Source organism: Hemiscyllium ocellatum (assembly GCF_020745735.1).
Source record: "Hemiscyllium ocellatum isolate sHemOce1 chromosome 27 unlocalized genomic scaffold, sHemOce1.pat.X.cur. SUPER_27_unloc_10, whole genome shotgun sequence".
NCBI lineage: Eukaryota > Metazoa > Chordata > Chondrichthyes > Orectolobiformes > Hemiscylliidae > Hemiscyllium > Hemiscyllium ocellatum.
This window is the reverse complement of record NW_026867477.1, coordinates 752,670-771,838: the sequence shown is the minus strand read 5'-3', so window position 1 is coordinate 771,838 and position 19,169 is coordinate 752,670. Positions and strand designations below refer to the sequence as shown.

The 19,169-nt window shown below is 45.2% G+C and overlaps 1 protein-coding gene and 1 non-coding gene across 2 annotated transcripts in view; both read left to right on the top strand.

Moving 5' to 3' along the window:
- LOC132807201 (zinc finger protein 229-like) overlaps nucleotides 1-19,169 on the top strand; it is a 427,695-nt gene that overhangs the window by 62,644 nt on the left and 345,882 nt on the right. The window lies entirely within an intron of this gene.
- Nucleotides 11,592-11,663, top strand: trnae-uuc (transfer RNA glutamic acid (anticodon UUC)). Its single transcript has one exon. It is a non-coding gene; the product is annotated as a tRNA-Glu (tRNA).

The window sequence follows — 19,169 nt, the reverse complement described above, 5'->3', positions numbered from 1 at the left end:
AGAGGATTGTCTTATGAAGAGAGGTTGAGCAGATTGGGTAAGCAGTCACTGGCTTTGAGAAAAATGAGGGGTGACATCATTTTTTAAACCAATAAAACTCTCAGGGTCGTCTCATCAACACAGGTTCTGATAAAATGCTTCCTAGTCAGAAAGTCTAGAGCTCACTTACACAGATTACAAATCAGGGCTCTCCCAATAACAGGCAGAAATGATGGATTTATTCTCTTGTTAATGTGTGGATTGCTTCCCCACAGAGAATAATGGAGACTGGCCCATGGAATGTCTTCAAGGCTGAATTGAACATAACTTTGAGTGACAGGGATATGAAAGGTTATAGACAGCAGGCAGGAAATGGAGTTAAGGCTACAGCAGCACAGACATGATCTTGTGGAATTGCAGAGCAAGCCCCATGAGCTGAATGGCCCACTCCTGCCCCAGTCTCTTCCAGCCTGTGTCCAGGGCAGGAGAAGGCGAGCATAGATCAGTCAGTCAACATTTTTCTGCATTTTTAGGAGAACGGGAATGAGGGTGATAATAGCTACTGCAGAGTAAGAATGGAGGGAGACTGCAGCATTAAGATTGAGATTTTTTAGGGAAGGAGAAAAGAAAGAATGTTCCACAGAAACCAGAATTGTCTGTTTTGAATTTCTATACTGTGCAGACAGCAATGTCTTCTATAATCTCCTTTTACAGGATACGGGAAAGAGAGGATTTACAGCCAGAAATCTCAAAACAAGGTCTGATAGAGACAATCAATTCATTGGCACGGGAATATCATCGACCTTTGTATCTAGTAGAATTTTTTAAAATTTCTCTCTTGTCCCGTCTACTTCACAAGGTTTCAAACATCAGTGAGACTAAGGTATGCATACCTGAGTGAGAGTGTTCCAATGAACTGAGTGTGGGAAGAACTTTAAGCGGGTACACAGCTTGAAATAGCAACACCCCATTTGCAGCAGCAATACATGCAACACGTTCTGTACATGAGTGGTCTTTCAACCGATTGTCAAAGTTGGAGAGAGACAAGGATTCCCACATCATGGAGAAATCGTGGGAGCAAAGCAATATCTTCGCCCTTTCCATTCCTCATCCTGGGAGGGAGAGAGAAAGGGAGGAAACACTATTCACTTTTTGCAACTGAAGTGAATCCAGGGAGGGAGCAGACTCTGCAAAGGTGTCAGATGCTCTCTGTTCGTCTTAACGGTATATTATTTTTTCCCCCTCAGTTTGACACGTTTGTTTAAATACAATTTGCATTATGGAAAAAGATTGCTTCTTTCCTCATGTTCAGAATTAAAAGGGTAATTACTCATGGAGCAGAATCTAAGGGATTGGCACGTTGATATAAAATGTAGACATACGTTGCTTCATATGGTGTATATATGATATTATTCACTTTCGTAAAAGCTTTGTGGCTATTATTTTTCACATTCTAATCTAGCCCTGAAGTTATATTCTGTATTTCGTATCTTTTTTTTATTGAATAGGACAGCAGAAAGTCATTCAGCAACTTTACTGGTTTGTTCTTCTCATGTAGCCTTGACATTTCATTTTCATTGTCCTTGATTCCTCCCACCATTTCTCCTGCATATAAACCGACATTTTCCCAATCACCATCAGTTCTGTGGAAGGGTCACATGCAACTCCTGTTTTTTTGTTTCTAATATGCAGCATCCGCAATTCTTTCAGATTTTTATTGAGAGAGAGTTGGAAATTGTTTCGAGAGACAGAAAGAGAGGGGGGAGAGACAGAAGAGACATGAACTGTTGATCTCAGTTGTTACTCATAACATAAAATCATTGTAGTGCGATCACTTCCCTTAAACATGAATAGAGGCCACCCAGTGTTTGGGTAAATGCTCAGCTCCCCCCAGTGTGAGAATGAAAACACAAGCTGTTCATCACGGGGTTTAAACACACAGCCTCTTCGTTCAATTGGTGACAGTGCGATGTGAATAATGTCATACCGATGCTTTTACAACATAATCTGGAGATTACCAGTTGTGTGTTTCAATCTATCAGGAGGTCCCAGCTCCTCCTGTCATAGCAGAGTGACAGCGAGTTAATTTATGTTATTTGTTAACTTCCATGGAGCAGTTTCTCATTGGCCCTTTCGTTTCTTGGTCCAGAAAGAGTTATTGCTGACTCATGAAGTTATCAAAGTTCTGGAGCTTACAGGACCACACCACATTCCTCTCTGCCTCCCTCAGGAATAACGATTGCTCCTGAGATACTCGCAGTTCCTGACATTCCTTGGTATCCCCAAATACAATCCATATGTCAGGAAATCACTGGTGCTGCCCTGACACCAGATAGTCACTGTTGGAACAGAGGAATTATGGGGAGAAAATGAGGAAATCCGAAGTGCAAAGAGACTTGGGAGTTCAAGTCCAGGATTTTCTCAATGTAAACTTGCAGGTTGAGTTGCACTTTCGCCTGCAACTGCCGAATGTGTGACACCAGCCCATTTACCTATTCCCTCCTCGCTATCTAAGGGGCCAAACTTACCTTCCAGGTGAAGCGGCATTTTACCTGCACTACCCACAACCCAGTCTACTGTATTTGCTGCTCACAATATGGGCTTATCTACACTGGGGAAAATGAAGCATAAACTGGGTGACTGCTGCACAGAACATCTACGTTCTGCCCGCAAAAAAGACCCTGAGCTTCCAGTTGCCTGCCAATTCCACACCCCACCCTGTTCCCTGACCAACATCTCTGTCTCAGGTTTGCTGTATTGTCCCAGCGAAGCTCAGCACCAGCAGAACGAAGAGCACCGAATATTCCACTTGGGGACCATACATCCCTCCGGTCCCAATATCGAATTCAATAATTCTAGGGCCTGAATTCCATAGTATCCTCGTCCCTAACACACACACCAAGCCTTGTTATCACATCGTCTGTCATTCCACACTACTTAGCCACGAACATTCTTCATTAACAGTTATTCACCCTCCCACGCAGATCGTTATCAACGCCTTTTTCTGTCCATCAGTTCTTCCTTCGCTTTGGGCTCTGTTCTGAGCTCCGCCTTCCTCCCACAATATCTCCTGCATATAAACCGACAACTTCCCAATCACCATCAGTTCTGTGGAAGGGTCACCGGCAACTCCTGTTTTTTTGTTTCTGATATACAGCATCCGCAAATCTTTCAGATTTTTATTGAGAGAGAGTTGGAAATTATTTCGAGAGACAGAAAGAGAGGGGGAGAAACAGAACAGACATGAACTGTTGATCTCCATTGTTACTCATAACGGAAAATCATTGTAGTGCGATCACTTCCCTTAAGTATGAATAGAAGCGACCAGTGTCCCGTCAGTTTGTGGCGCAACGGTAGCTTGTCTGATTCCAGATCAGAAGGTTGCGTGTTCAAATCACGTCAGGCTCACTAAAAATCGGCTTCTTACATTTCACCTTCAAGGAAGGATTGTGCTCCCTCCGTATATTTGTTGAGCTAAGTCTTCTTTGCGGAAACTTTCGATCACACGTGAAGCTTTGCTGTCAGCTTTATTTGTGAACACTGTGTCAGGGAGGTGGTGTGCCCAGTGTTTGGGTAAATGCTCAGCTCCCCCCAGTGTGAGAAGTAAAACACAAACTGTTCATCACGGGATTTAAACACAGCCTCTTCGGTCAGTTGGTGACATCGCGGTGTGAATAACATTATACCGACAGTTTTACAGTATAATCCATAACCTCTCATCTTTATATTTCAATCTATCAGGAGGTCCCAGCTCCTCCTGTTGCAGCAGAGTGACAGCGAGTTCAGATAGAAATGTTTCCCACCAACAGCAAATTCTTTCCTCTCACTGGACACAGTTAAAATTATCTTTATTCAACAGAAGGAGCGGAAACTACAGTCTGACGGCCCCTCTCCACATTAACGGTGAGCCTGAATTTTATAAACGGTGTCAGTAAAATCCAGTGGCGGACACTGATTTGGTTCAATCGATTTTTTTGCCAAGCGTAATTCACCGAGAGGATGCTGCTGTGGGAAACAGCGTGGGGTATTACAGCAGGGCCTCCTGCACATGGGACACACCGCAACTGATGTGTTTCACCTTCACCAGTTTATTCCTACTCTCGGAGAAGAGAAGTTTGATGATTAGGATCATAGGAGGCCGACAGAGAACAGGAGAAGAGCACTCAGCCCTTCACAAGCCTGTCACCACAGCTGGGTCATGGTGGCCCGTGTATCAGTATGGGACAGTAATCTGCATCTACTGACTGGAAGCGCAGCAAATTGGAGTGCTGGTGGGACTATCACACAGGAGAAAACGGCTTCGACAGATCAACTGGAGTGGCTCCCAATGCGCAACTCCACTCACCTCAACTGAATAACTGTAAACAAATTACTCAGTGATTCAAATGAATCCTCAGTTTTGAATCTGCATTGTGTCATGCACCTTCGAGAATGATGTCAAAACACCTTCATTGCTGTGATGGAGTATCCTGTTGGGCAGAATATATCCGTTGTCAAATTTCCTCCATTCTGTTGGTCCAACTCCGATTTCACTCAGAATCACGAAATCTGTGACAGCGCAGACTGAGGCCATGCAGCCCACCTTAGCTCTGCTGGTTCAACACAATATGTAAATAAGTGTCTCATTCTGTCGCCTTCTCCCTGTAAATCTGCACGTTGTTACATTGAACATGCCCACCGAATTCCCTTTTGTGTCCATTGAATCTGCCTCTTTGTCACTGTCAGACAGCGACTTACTGACCCCACTCCCTGTGCGAAAACGGTCTTCCTAATGTCACTTTTACTTATTTTTCTGATGACTTTAAATCTCTGCCAAATCGTTCTCGATCTTTTCAGGCCTGGGATCATTTTCACTGCATTATTTCCTCTGTTTAAAACCCTCATGATGTGGAAAACCTCAATCAGGCCAGCTTTCAGCCCTCTGTTCTCCAAAGAGAGCTGTCCCAAACTTTCCAATCTCCCTTCATTGCTGACATTCCTCAGGACAGTCCCATTCACGTTAACCTGTTCAGTGCTGTCTGCAATCACTTCACTTCCCCGTTTCCTGAAGTATCACCCTCAAAATTGAGCGTAATACAGGTGGAGGATTCATTCAGACTCGGATTGCGCGGGCGAAAAATCTGCAATACTTTTTTTCACTTTCAACACGTGTTTTCCCTTCGCCGTGTTCACTGCAATGGCGGCTCCGCGCCGCAGTCCGATCCTATTTAAGAAGCGGCTTTTTGAGAAAATTGATTGGGCATTTTTGCTCTGGTCAATTTAAGAAATGAGAGTTCGCCTGGGATTGGAACCCGGGAACTCTCACACGGCTGCATATACTAGAAGACCCAAGGCTAGAATCATATCCCAGACTAACGAGCCCCCAGCCATGGTTGCAGCCAGCTCCTGAAGCAGCTGAGACTTGTTCAGTACGAAATATATTGTACATTGCTCCCAGAATTGCAAGCAGGGACGAGTTTCAAGAACATGTGCTTCTCAATCTGTCTCCCTGCTCCCAGGACGCTGCTGTTTCTCCCGTCCCTAGGAACCGGGCTCTCTCCACTGGTGGATAATTGAACCATTTCGTTTCTACTTGCAAGCTGTGCTGGTGGAAGGCAGAGCCCATTCTGCTCTCTCTCTCTCTCTCACTTGTACGTGAGGCAGGATAGGTCAGTTACAGTCATGCGGAGGAAATGGGCAACTTTGAACGTGTTCCAAAGGTCCTGTTAATGGAGAGATAGAAAGATGCTGTGCTGTCCGGACAGAGAGAAATGGACACCGGAGACTCTTCCCTCAGGGAAATTGGTATGAGTGCATTTTTGTGCAGCCTGCTTGGTGTTCAGAATTTGTCTTGACAGCAATCCTACAGAGATTCTTTTCTTACACGGTTTCTTTACTGCAGGAATTGGACAAAAACAGCAAGTCATGTGTTTCAACTTCACCGGTTCATTGCCATCTGAGAGAAGAGGTTTCACACGAGATCAGAAGACAGCGACAGAGAACAGGACAAGACAACTCAGAGCTCCACCAGGGTGCCAGCGCAACTGTGTAAAGTTGACTTGTGTATCGATGTGACATTTTTAACTCAGGTACCCGAAGTTTTGAGAAGCAAGGTAAGGGAGAGAGCAGAGCGCCGTGATACGGGAAAGCTGCTAAAGATGACATTGAGTGAATAGGTGAAAATGGTTTCGCTTCTGGGTTATCATCCCAGCATGCACCCGCTGTGCCATTTCTCCTGCATTGTACGGCAGCTTTTCCAGAGAAGCATTCAGCTTTTCATCTGGCGTGTGACTTGCAAGTTCGAGAATGACGTTAAAAGATCTTCACTGCTGTAGTGTCACGTGCTGTTGTGCTGACATGTCGTCAATGTGCAAATATAAACTCAGAGAGCAATGTACACTAGAGACTCTGAGCCAGCCGAAACTTGCTCAGTGTGAAGTACATTCCACATTGCTCCAAGTATTGCAAGGAGCAAAGAGTTTCCAGAACTTCTGCTTGTCATTCCGTCCCCGGGGCGCTGATGTATGTCTCATCCCCAGGAAGTGGACGATCTCCACTGGCGGATAATTAAACCAGTTTGTTTCTACTTGCACGTTGTTCTGGGGGGCGGGGGTTGGAGGGCAAGAGTCCATTCGCTCTTCTGCTCTCTCTCTCTCAATTCCTTGGGGTGAGAGGTATCTGTTACACTAATGCGTGGGAAGTGAGCAACTTTGATTGTGTACTTGCTCCCAGGGTCTGTTATCGGAGAGATAGAAAGATGCTGTGCTGGCAGGACAGAGAGAAATGGACACCGAGGACTCTTCGCCCAGGTAAATTCACGTTGTTGTGCAGCCTTTTTGGTGTTCAGAAATCGTCTTCACGCAGCAATCTTACGGAAAGTCTATTGCAAATGGGCATCGCTTTCTTTGCTGCGACCGCGCAGCAGTTAACATCTGAGCCCCAAGTGTCCCAGATGAAGAGAATCCGAGTGAAACCTTCACTCACTGAGAGTCATCCCCACCGCCCTGAGCTGAGGGACTGCAGGCAGTCCAACACGGAAGGGACGGTTAAAAATGAACCATTGTTGCTCCCTCAGCCTCTCTGTCCCATATAAAGGCAGTAGGACGGCATAAACACGTAGCACCATTCTCGCGCAGGCAGAAGCCGTTCAGCAGATCGAGTCCATGGTGACTCTCTGTCACTTGTCTCTCTTTGAGGTTATTCACAACCCGTGAAATGCGTACTAATAGTGGGGGACTATGTCTGAATGGTGATACCGTTTGTGACAGACTGATCGGCTTGTCATTCACGTCCGAATAGGCGTGACGAATTACTGCAGGGAATGGATGAAACTGCAAGGCATGTGTTTCAACTTTATCAACTCATTGGCATTTCACAGAAGTGGTTTTGCGATTTAGTTCATAGGAAACCTACGAAGAATAGGGGAAATCCACTCAGACCTCCAAAAAGCATCTTACTTGAACCGCGTGAGTTTCGGAATGATACATGGCATTCAGACCCTCAGGAAGTAGATGCAAAGGCAAGATACAAAACAAAGTTCCATGACAAAGGGCCGCTTCGATTCATCGACCTCGGGCTTAGGGGGTCCGCACACTCTCGCTGTGCCACTCTGCACCGACTTTGTCTGTCGCTTTCCCCAGGTCCCTTCAGCCTTTCGTCTGGCACACGGCATGCTCGTTCGAGCCTGATGTCAAAGACCTCCACTGCTGAAGTGTAATATGCTGGTGCGCAGACGTATGGAGACTGTGCAAATAGAAACTTTTTTTTCTAAATTCCCACATTCTGTTGGTCGAACTGTGCTTTCATTCTGAATCACAGCATGTGTCACAGCGCAGACGGAGGCCATGCGGCCCACCTTCGCTCTGCTGGTTCGAAACAGTAAGTAAATGTGCGTGTCTATTCGTATCATTCTCTTGCCTTCTCCATGTAATTCGATCCATTGTTACTTTAAACATGACCACCAATTTCCCTTTTGCGTCTATGCCTCTGTGTAAATGTCAGATCGGGATTTTCTGACCCCAACCACTCCCTGTACGAAAGCATTCTTCCTAATGTCACTTTTAGTTCTTTTCCTCAAGACTTTCAAACCCAGCCGATCCTTTCAGGCGTGGGAGCATTTTGACTACATTACTTTCTCTGTCGAGACCCCGCATGACTTGGTAAAGTTCCTTCAGGCCAGATTTCAAACTTCCGTTCTCCGAGGAGAGCTGTTCGCATTTTCTAATCTAGCTTTATCACTGACATTCCTCAAACATCGCACCACTCACGTCAACCTGTTTAACGCTATCTCCAATCATTTCACTTCCCTGCTTTCTGCACCACCCGTACTCCAAGGAGCCCAATCTCGTTTAACGAAGGTACTTTTTGTGAAATTTTTGAAAGCACTTTGGTACAAGCCATGAAACGCGGGCTCCTCCTGGATCTCTCGCAAGTCTGTGTAGAAAAAGACCCAAAGGGAGAATCATATCCCGAGACCAACGAGCGACATATCGAACCCCCATCCATCCCCGCCCTACCTCTTGAACCAGCTGAGTCTTGCTCAGTGTGAAATACATTTGACATTGCTCTCAGAATTGCAAGCGGCAAAGAGTTTCCCGGACAGTTGCTTCTCATTCAGTCTCCCTGCTGCTGTTTGCCCGTCCCCAGGAACCGGGCCCTCTCTACCGGCAGAAAATTAAACCGTTCTGTTTCTAAACTTTTCTCTGACACCGGAGTGACCAGTGGCAAGCATTGCCCTCCTCAACATAGGATACACAGAAAAGGAGAAGACCCCGCAGACCTCCACGTGTGTGCCATCTCACCTGTGCATATTGGGCCAGTATATCAATGTGAAATAATTATGTCGAAGATCTTTGGAAAGCAGATCAGAAGACGAGGTGCTGAACAGTGCGCCGTCATACGGGAAAGCTGCTAAAGATGACATTGAGTGAATGGGACAGATAGTTTCCCTCCTGGGTTATGCTCCCATCACGCACCCGTAGACATATCTCCGACGTGCAAATCGTATAAACTCTGTCGAAGTTCCCACATTTTGTTTTTCGAACTATGATTTCGCTCAGAATCACACAATTTCAACACTCGCAATGTTCACACTTTAACAATATGCTCTTAGATATACTTTGCGAACACTTGGAAAAAAATCTTCCAAACTTACCTGGGAATTTTGGTTGAGTGTTCTTGAATTTTAAGTAGAAGGACGGGAAATTTGCCTCGAGGCTGTGAAATGTGGAGATATGTTCCCCATGTAAACTGATAGTGGTTAGCCATCCCAGTGCTTCCCGATGCAGGGCTGCCCTGACCCACAGGGAGGTTTCTTTGATAAACTGTCCCGGAGGCGTCCAACCGCACCGTGACGTCATAGGACGAGCCCGCGGTGATGGCCTGCAGCTGCTGTGACACAATAATGATGCTGGCCCCGGAACATGAATACGAATTAGTTCATGAGTCACGTGGTACTGAAACATTCTATGGAATGTTCTTTCAACTTCACGGGTTTATATATGAGAGGAGGTAAATGGGCAGCGTTACACCTCGGGTCCACTCTTCCTTCACTCGCAACACCCCACACCCACCTCCCATTGTCCCAAGGCACTTTCCCCTGCAACCGCCGAATGTGTAACACCTGCCCATTTACCTGCTCCCTCCTGAATATCCAAGGGCTCGAACATCCTTCCAGGCGAAACAACTTTACCTGAACATTTGCCACAGCCTAGTCTACTGCATTCTCTGCTCACAGTGTCGTTTCACCAACGTAGCATGAAGCATAAACTGGGTGACTGCTTCGCAGAACATCTCAGTTCTGCCCGCAACAATGTCCCTGAGCTTCTCGTTGTCTGTCACTTGAACACGCCACCCTGTTCTCTGGCCTACATCTCTGTCTCAGGCATGCAGCAGTGTTCCAGTAAAGCTCAGCTCCAGATGGAAGGCCAACGCCTCATTTTCCACTTGGAGGTCCTATAGACCTCCAGTCTTCAACATCGACCGACTTCAAAATTGTAACTGTTTGTAATTTTTATTAATGACTTGGAAGAGAAAGTTGAAGGGTTGGTCAGTAAATTTGCAGATGATACGAAGATTGGTGGAGTTGTGAATAGTGAGGAGGGCTGTTGTCGGCTGCAAAGGGACTTAGATATGATGCAGAGCTGGGCTGAGGAGTGGCAGATGGACTTCGACCCTGTCAAGTGTGAGGTTGTCCATTTTGGAAGTACCAGTAAGAATGGGAATATAGGGTTAACGGTAGGGTTCATAGTAAGGTGGAGGAGCAGAGGAATATTGGGGTCTATGTTCATAGATGTTTGAAGGCTGCCACTCAGGTGGATAGAGCTTGTAAGAAGGCCTATGGTGTATTAGCGTTCATTAGCTGAGGGATTGAATTCAAGAGTCCTGAAGTGATGTTGCAGCTGTACAGGACCTTGGTGAGGCTACATTTGGAGTACTGTGTGCAGTTCTGGTCGCCTCACTTTAGGAAAGATGTGGAAGCTTTGGAGAGGGTGCAGAGAAGATTTACCAGGCTGTTGCCTGGAATGGAGAATAGGTCGTACGAGGACAGGTTGAGAGTGCTAGGCCTTTTCTCCATGGAACGGCGAAGGATGAGGGGTGACTTGATAGAGGTTTATAAGATGATCAGGGGAATAGATAGAGTAGACAGTCAGAAAATTTTTCCCCGGGTACAACAGAGTGTTACAAGGGGACATAAATTTAAGTTGAAGGATGGAATGTATAAGGGGGATGTCAGGGGTAGGTTCTTTACCCAGAGAGTGGTGGGGGCATGGAATGCGCTGCCTGTGGGAGTGGCAGAGTCAGAATCATTGGTGACCTTTAAGCGGCAATTAAGCCTTGTTATACATCGTCTGCTGTTACACACGACTTATTGTTAGCCAGGAATAGTCTCCATTAACAGTTCGTCACCCTCCTACACAGATCATTATTCACTTCTTTGTCGTTCCAATGTTCTCCCTCTGAACTAGCGGCAAAGAGAGCAATGTGGACTGCTATCCCTGAGCCAGCTGTTTGTCCCATCTCCAGGAACAGGGTGGAGAGATAAATTGGGGGGTGCTGGGCCGAAGGTAGCAAAGAGTACAATAGTTGAACGGGGGTGGGGATGGGGGTGACAGGTCAGGGAGCAGGGTGGAGCGGATAGGTGGGAAGGGAGATTGGGAGGTAGGACAGGTCATGAGGGCAGCCCTGAGCTGGAAGGTTGGAACTGAGGTAAGGTGGGGGGAGGGGAAATGAGGAAACTGGTGAAGTCCACATTGATGGCCTGGGGTTAAATTTATCCGAGGCGGAAGATGAGGCGTTCATCCTCCAGGCATCGGGTGGGGAGGGAGCGGCGATGGAGGAGGCCAAGGACCTGCATGCCCTCGGTAGAGTAGGAGGGGGCGTTGAAATGTTGGACCAGAGGGCGATGGGGTTGATTGGTGCGGATGTCCTGGAGATGTTCCCTCAAGCGCTGTGATTTGACTTGGCGAGGAATCGCCAGTCTCCCCAAAGTAGAGGAGACTGCATCGGGAGCAATGGATACAAGAAAAGACATTGTTGGATGCACAGGTGAAAGCCGCCTTACGACTGCATCCCGGATTCGGTTTCCGGGCAGGAAAGAAATTTACAGTAGAGCTGTCAGCTGGACCTGCATCTCCCTGGTGGTCTAGTGGTTAGGATTCGGCGCTTTCACCGCCGCGGCCCGGGTTGGATTCCCGGTCAGGGAAGCAGTTTTCAATGGATTTTTTGGCTACCCATTCTCCTTAAATGTGCTGTATAGTTACTGATTGGTCTTCGTAGTGACTGGCTGCTGCAGTGTGCATGGCTCGTTGAAATAGTGTCCTGATTCAGGCTTGTTTGTATGTTTAGGGATGATTGCTCCTGTAGCTAAGTTCTTGGTTCGCGTGTGTTGTCTTCCTGTAGACGCTGTTTTGAATATTACCATTGACTGTTCGCTCTACAGTGATATCGAGAAATGGCACTTTGCTGTCGTTCTCCTATTTTGTGAATTTTATGCCAGTAAGGAGATTGTTGATGGTGTTGTAGGTTTCCTCTAATTTGTTTCAGTTTTTGATGACTGTGTCATCGCTGTAGCTGACCCAAAGTTTGGGTTGGCTCGTTGGAAGGGTTGTTTGTTCGAGTCTCTGCATTATTGCTTCTGCTAGGAATCCTGATACTGGTGGTTTCATGGGTGTTTCATTGATTTGTTCGTAGGGCTTGTTACTGAATATGAAGTGTTTGGTTAAGGCACAGTTCCATGCGCTTGACAGTGCTATCTTTGCTGATGAAGTTGGTGCTGTGTTTGTGTCTTTGGTTCTTCGAATAGTTTCTTCAGTTTTCTTTGGCCACGTTGATGTTAATGGTTGTGAACCGAGCTGCTTTGTCAACTGACATCATTATTCCATCCTCTTCTATCTTCGGGTCATTAATGTTCAGGAATTCTTGGGTGGAGTAAATGGAGTGGCGTGAATCTTCGACTTGGTGTTTTAGTCTTCAGTGGAGGCCTTTGACTGGTCTGTATATTGGTGTTCCAAGTAGTGAGACTATGGCCTGAGGGGGGCTCCTGGTTTGAAGAGGAGGAGAACAACAACAAAGTGCCATTCTTAGATGTCACAGTAGAGCGAACAATCAATCGGGAACTTCAACTAGCATCTACAGAAAAACAACACACACAAACCAAATACTTAACCACAGAAGCAATCATCCCAACACCCACAAACGAAGCTGCGTCAGGACATTATTTCAACGAGCCATGACACACTGCAGCATAGAGAAATTAGGAAGAGCACAAGAGAAATACGTATATAGTGTATTTAAGGAGAATGGGTACCCAATAAACCCAGTCCGCCGATTTCTCAGTGATGCTTCCAAGCTGACTCTCAAAAATTCGGTTTGTCCTCCATTCTTTCCTGTTTGTTTTTTGTGCGTTTTGAAAGCTTTTGGAATCCTCTGACTGAGTATTGGAGTTGGGAAGTTATGTTGTGGTTGTAGAGGACATTGGTTAGACCACTTTGGGTTAATATTGAGTGCAATTCTGGTCTCCCTCCTATCTGAAGGATATTGTGAAATCTGAAAGGGTTCTGAAGCACCAATGGGTCCACAGAGGGGTAAAGGCCCTTCTGCTGCCCTGAGTGTGGGAAGACCTTCAGTGATTCCTCTGCCCTGCTGACGCACCAGTTGTTTCCACACTGGGGAAGGCTGTTCTCTGGCCCTAAGTGCGAGATGGCCTTCAGCAGTTCTTCCCACCTGCTGAGACAACAGTGGGTCCACACTGAGGAGTGGCCGTTCTTCTGCCCCGAGTTCAGGAAGTGCTTTGCTCTTTCTTCCGACCTGCTGGCCCATTGCTGGGTCCACATGGGGGAGAGGTCGTTCAGTTGCCCTAAGTGCAGGAAGGCCTTCAGCAATTCCTCAGCCCTGCTGAGGCACCAGTCCGTCCACACCGGGGAGATGCCCTTCAGTTGGCCCGAGTGTGGGAAGAGATTCATGTTTTCCTGCAACTTGCAGAAGCACCTGAGCGGGCACCAGCGCTCCCAGCAATCCGACCCCACCGGTGACACTGCCTTGGGTCACCCCCCAGGACAGAACCTTCTGGCAGTTCTGACATTGGGTGCAGTGGGAGAGTAGGTGGGCTGTTTTTGTTTTCTGCTGGACTGCAATTGTCTCCCCTACACCCAACAACCACTAGGACTAGGTTAATTTAGGATATCAGGTCAGCATGGATAAGTTGGACCGATAGGTCTGTTTCAATGCTGTATGTGTCTCTGACTACTGGTCCTGATGTAAGTTTAAAATAGACTCCAAGTAATTTGGAATTTTTCAATCTTGTTGAGCTCACCTCCTGAAAAGTTTCAGATGAATGCCTCTGAGCGATACTGTTTCAACATGCTAAGTTAGACAAAATATCCAATTAAGTTCAACACAAACGCAGAGTTGAAGAAGTCAGAAGTCAGAACACCAAGGGGACCAAAACTGGTCACAATATTCCAGGTGCAGCTTCATCCACGTCCTGTATAACTACAACATAACTTGCCAACATCTGTACTCAATTCCCTAACTGATGAAGGCCAGTGTGCTGAAAACTTTCGTCACTGCCTTGTGTACCGATGTTGTCAGTAGTGCTGCGTGAGTATGCTGGGTAGATAACCTTGAGGTCGATGGCTAAAAACCATGTGATGTCTCTGTAAGCTGCTTTCATTTGCAAAGGTGCTCCGTTCTGTATCTTGCCTTTGCATCTGTTTCCCAAAAGCTTCTTCAATGGAGGAGTGGCAGCTGGAGCCCAGGGGTTCAACAACCCCCCGGAACTGGAGGAAGGTCCAAGCACCAAGAAGCGGGCGTTAAGGCTGGAGGCTGGATTTGCTCAAGGCTTGCATTTTTTACTCATTTAAATGGTACCTACTGTATGGGGCTATGGTTTACATTAAAACCGGAGGATCATATCAGAGTGTTTATATTTAGCTGTGGTAGTTGGTAAAATACACTCCCTGGAGGAGCACCTTCTATGATGCTGCATTTCTTGCCTTCTGCCCTTCCTCCATTTCTTATCTCGCATCTTGATTTTAGATTTGTTTGGTCAAATTTAATTTCATATTAATCAGACTTGGTATTCACTGTGTGCTATTAATTTGTTTGTTTGAATATTGTAAGTCAAAATTAATACTGTAATTTCATTTCTGATGTCAGAGTTTGACATTGAATGTGCAGGTGTGAATCCCAGTAAGTTGAGAAAATAAATCAAGAACTTGTGGTTTTTAACAAAAAGAGCAGTTCACTGATATTCATGGCATTGTCTCATTTGGGAGTGATGATTCAAATCTGACCAACAAACCGTTTCATGCAGTCACCCAATTTAATTAAATTTTTCTTTAATGTAATGAAAGAAAACAACTCTGGCAGGCTAAGATTTATGAAATCTATTCATAAGTTAATGGCCATTGCTCGCAATATGGTCTCATCCACATTGGGGACACTGGATGCCAACAAGCGTAACGTTTCAGGGAACAGATCTAGGTCACTGACACTAAACGACCAACGGCCCTGTGGCTGAACACTTAAACTCCCCCTCCCATTCCACCAAGGACATTCAAGTCCTGGGCCTCCTCTAAACTCTGCCAAACTCTTGCTCCCCGACGCTTGTAGGAAAAACACCTCATCTTCTGCCTTCGGAACCTCCAAACACATGGGATCAATGTAGATTTCATCACTTTCCTCATTTCCTCTCCCGTACCTTGTCTCAGATCCAACCTTCCAATTCGACACCAATCTCTTGACCTGTCAAACCTGTCCACCTTGCTTCTCACCTATTTGCTCCAACCTCATCTCTGACTTATCACCATCAATTGCTGCCTCCATCTACCTATTACTCTCCCAGCTACCTTCCCTCCAGCCCCACTTCCTTCCCATTTATCTCTCAGTCCCCTTGGGCCACCCTTTATTCCTGATCAAGAGCTTATGCTCTAAACCAAGACTGTGATGAAGCAACATCCTCAATAAATAGGAAATAGCTCCCAAGTCAGATTTCATCCCCTCTTCTGTTTCCCAGTTCTTTCAGAAATAAGAAATGTCTTTTTCTTCCACTAGAAAGTAGTCTTCCACTTTGCGCTGTCTGAAGTGTTAAGCCACACCATTACTTCAGCCACCTTTTAAGAATCCTTTCAACCTGTTTTTCTAACAATTGTGGAGGTGACCAAAAGCAAACATTTCACTCCTCCTCAATGTCCCATTTCTCCTCCTATCAGCCATTTTGTCATGTTGTCTATGTTACAAGCAGCCGAGTGCACTTGGTTTCTGAATTGAAATTGGCCATTGAAGTGAACAGGATTAATATTTATCGATGGCTAGCGGTGTTTGCACTAACTGTAATTATCCACCAGTACAATGTCTTTTGTTCCACCAAAACTGGAAATAATGATCTGTGTTTATATTGCAGTCGGGTGTAGAAAATCATTCCAGCGATCTTCCCGTTATTATAGTTTACTGAGACCATAACAGCATTGCGTGGCAGTTTGATGTGACTAAAACTTGGACGGAAAGAATGTAGATTGATGAGATGTCAAAATGGCCGAGTCTCTGGCCACAATCGGTCTGTCTGGCTTGATTATATGAGTGGCGGCTCTTCAAGAGCAACTTCCACTCCATCACTTCAACTAGCAAGAGGAGATAAGTGTGAACACAACATTCCAACTGTGACATAGACGCATTGCTTCGATGTTATTGATCAAAATCCTGGAACTCGATCCAGAACCTTCATTATAGACCACATCATATTTGTGAAGCAATTTAAGAGGCAGCTCATCACCACTTTTTCAAGGACAGTTTGGGAAGACTTGCTGGCAGAGCCAATGATATTCACATGATATTGGAGACAGTCTATTTGTATGGGTAGATGATTGGCTAACCAATGATGCAGCAGGGATAAGAGGCATGTTCAGGATCGCAACTTGTAACTAGCAATGTGGCACAGGGATCAGTGCTGGGGCCAAAATTATTTACAATATGTATATGAATTACTTGGAAAAGTGAAGTGAATGTACTATTGCCAAGACTGCAGTAGAGACAGATGATGGGAATGCAGGTGGTGAGGATGACATGGAGAGGGATATCGACAGGTTAAGCAAAAGGTCTGGGCCTTTTAGCTAAGGGAAGATATACTGGCATTGGAGGCAGACTAGAGAAGGTTGACCAGGACGATATCAGGAATGGAAATAATGTCTTATAAGGAGAAATGAATAGGTTGGGCCTGTGGTTATTAGAAGTTAGAAGATTTCGAGGTAACATTATTGTCACAAACAAGATTCTGAGGAGATGTGACAGGCTAGATGTGGGAACGTTAACCCTTGTGGGTGAGTTTAGAACCTGAGGGAATAACTTGCAAATAAGGGATTGCATGTTTAAGACAGCTGTTGAGCCTGGATTGTTAAGTGCATTCAAAACTAAGATTTTTTTTAATCAGAAAGGGAATTGAGGATTATGGGGAAACAGCAGGAAAGTGAAGTTGATGTTTCCCAGAATAATAGTGGGAGACAAAGTGCGACATCCCATGAATAAATAAAGAAAAATATTCAGGAGAACACTTTCATTGAAAGGAAGACTGGGATCCAGTGATAATGATTGAGCAACCCAGAGATCAAGGTCTTCTGAGATCACAAATTGAAATCCTATCATGGCTTCTGGTAGAATTTATGTTCAACTAATTAAAAGATCTGGAAGTGAGAGTTTCTCTCGGTCTTGGCAAACAGGAAACAGTTATTCACTAAAATAATGAATTGCAGATGTTGGAGATCAGCAACAAAAGGCAAAATTGCTGGGGAAACTTAGCAGGTTTGGCAGAATCTTTCGAGAGATGTTTTGAATCCAGTCAAGTTTTGAAGGACCACTGGACTCAAAGCAGTAACACTGTTGTCTCTTCATAGATGCTACCAGAACTGTTGTGTTTCTCGAGAAACTTTCTTTTTTAAGGCAGGAAACCTACCATTCATGAACCCCGCACACACATACACACACACACACACACACACACACACACCTTGTGACTCCAGACCGACTATAATGTGGTTGACTCTCAACTGCCTTCTAGCATGTAGTCACAATTACTCTGTCCAAGGGCCATGAGCGTTAATGAGCAAATGTTGGATGTGGTCACAATTATCACATCCCACAGAATATTTTCTCATAACTGAAGAAAAACATAGATTAATGAAGGACAGCCAAAACAAACTGCTATGTGAAAGTCATGCCCAGCTAACCTGATTTGCTTGTAGGTATATTTTTTTAAATCGTCTTCAGAGAGGACATTGATTACACCACTGTTGGAATACTGCATGCAATTCTGGGCTCTCTGCTACAGGAAGGACGTTGTGAAACTTGAAAGGATTCAGAAAACATTTACAAGGATGCTGACAGGGTTGGAGGGTTTGAGCTACAGGAAGAGGCTGAATCGACTGGGGTCATTTTCCCAGAAGTTTTGAAGGATGAGGGGTGACTTTATAGATGTTTATAAAATCATGAGGGCATGGATAGGGTAAATTGAAAAGGTCTTTTCCCTGGGGAGGGCGAGTCCAGAACTAGATTGCATAAGTTTAAAGTTATTGGCAAATGGAGTTTAATATAGCTAAGTATGAGGGTCTTACATTTTGTATAGTCAAACCAAGTTCGGATTTACATGGTGAATGGTAGGACCTTGAGTGTCGTTGAACAGAGAGATTTTGAAGTTCAGGTTTTGGCACACTGGACTTCATCAGTGATGGCATTCAGTCTAAGATACCAAATTAGAAGAGAGACATGCACCAAATATTAACGTCTACCAACAAGCAGCAAATCTTTTTCATATGCAACATTTTGAATCAAGAGATCTCGGGTTACGGGTTTTTAGTTCCTAGAAAATGGAGTCGTGGGTAGACAGGGTGGTGTAGAAGGCTTTTGGCATGCTTGTTTTCATTGGTCAGAACATTGAGCACAGGAGTTGGGACGTCTTGTTGCAGCTATCACACATGCCGCACAACAACGAATCGCATGGCCTTGTCCCCCCTCTGAGTGGTTGTCACTTTGAATATCTGGGGGAAGATTAGACCCACACTCCTGTGTTTGGCTCATATGTACTTATCCAAATAATTTTAAACATTGTAACATTACCTGCATCCACCACTTCCTCTGACAGTTCATTCCATACACGAACCACCTTCAATGTAAAAAGAGGTTCCCCCGCCCTCGTCCATTTTAAATCTTCTCCCTCTCATCTTAAAAATATACTCCCAAATTTTGAACTCCCTGGTTATTCAACTTATCTTTGTCCCTTATGATTTAACAAACCTCCATAACCTCCACCCATAACCTTCTACACTCCAGTGAAAAAAAAGTCCCAGCCTATGCCGTCTATAAATCATTCTGGCAACATCATAGTTAAAAAAGGTGAGCTTTAAGAATTGACTGAAAGGGCAGTGAAGATTCAACCAGCTGACAGCGGATCTGAAATCACATGTAGATCAGATCAGATCAGGTTTGGACAGCAGGAAACCAGATAAGATTTTTACAACAAACCACAACGGTTTCATCATTAGACTTTTAATTCCAGATTTCTATTGAATTCAGATTCCACCATCTGCCGTGGCAGGTTATGAACCCAGGTCCCCAGAACATTACTTGGGTGAATAGTCTGCTGACAATAAAGTCGGCCATTGCCTCCCCTGAACACATTGGCATATTGTGTTATTGTGTTTAGAGGTAACAGAGGAGCAAGA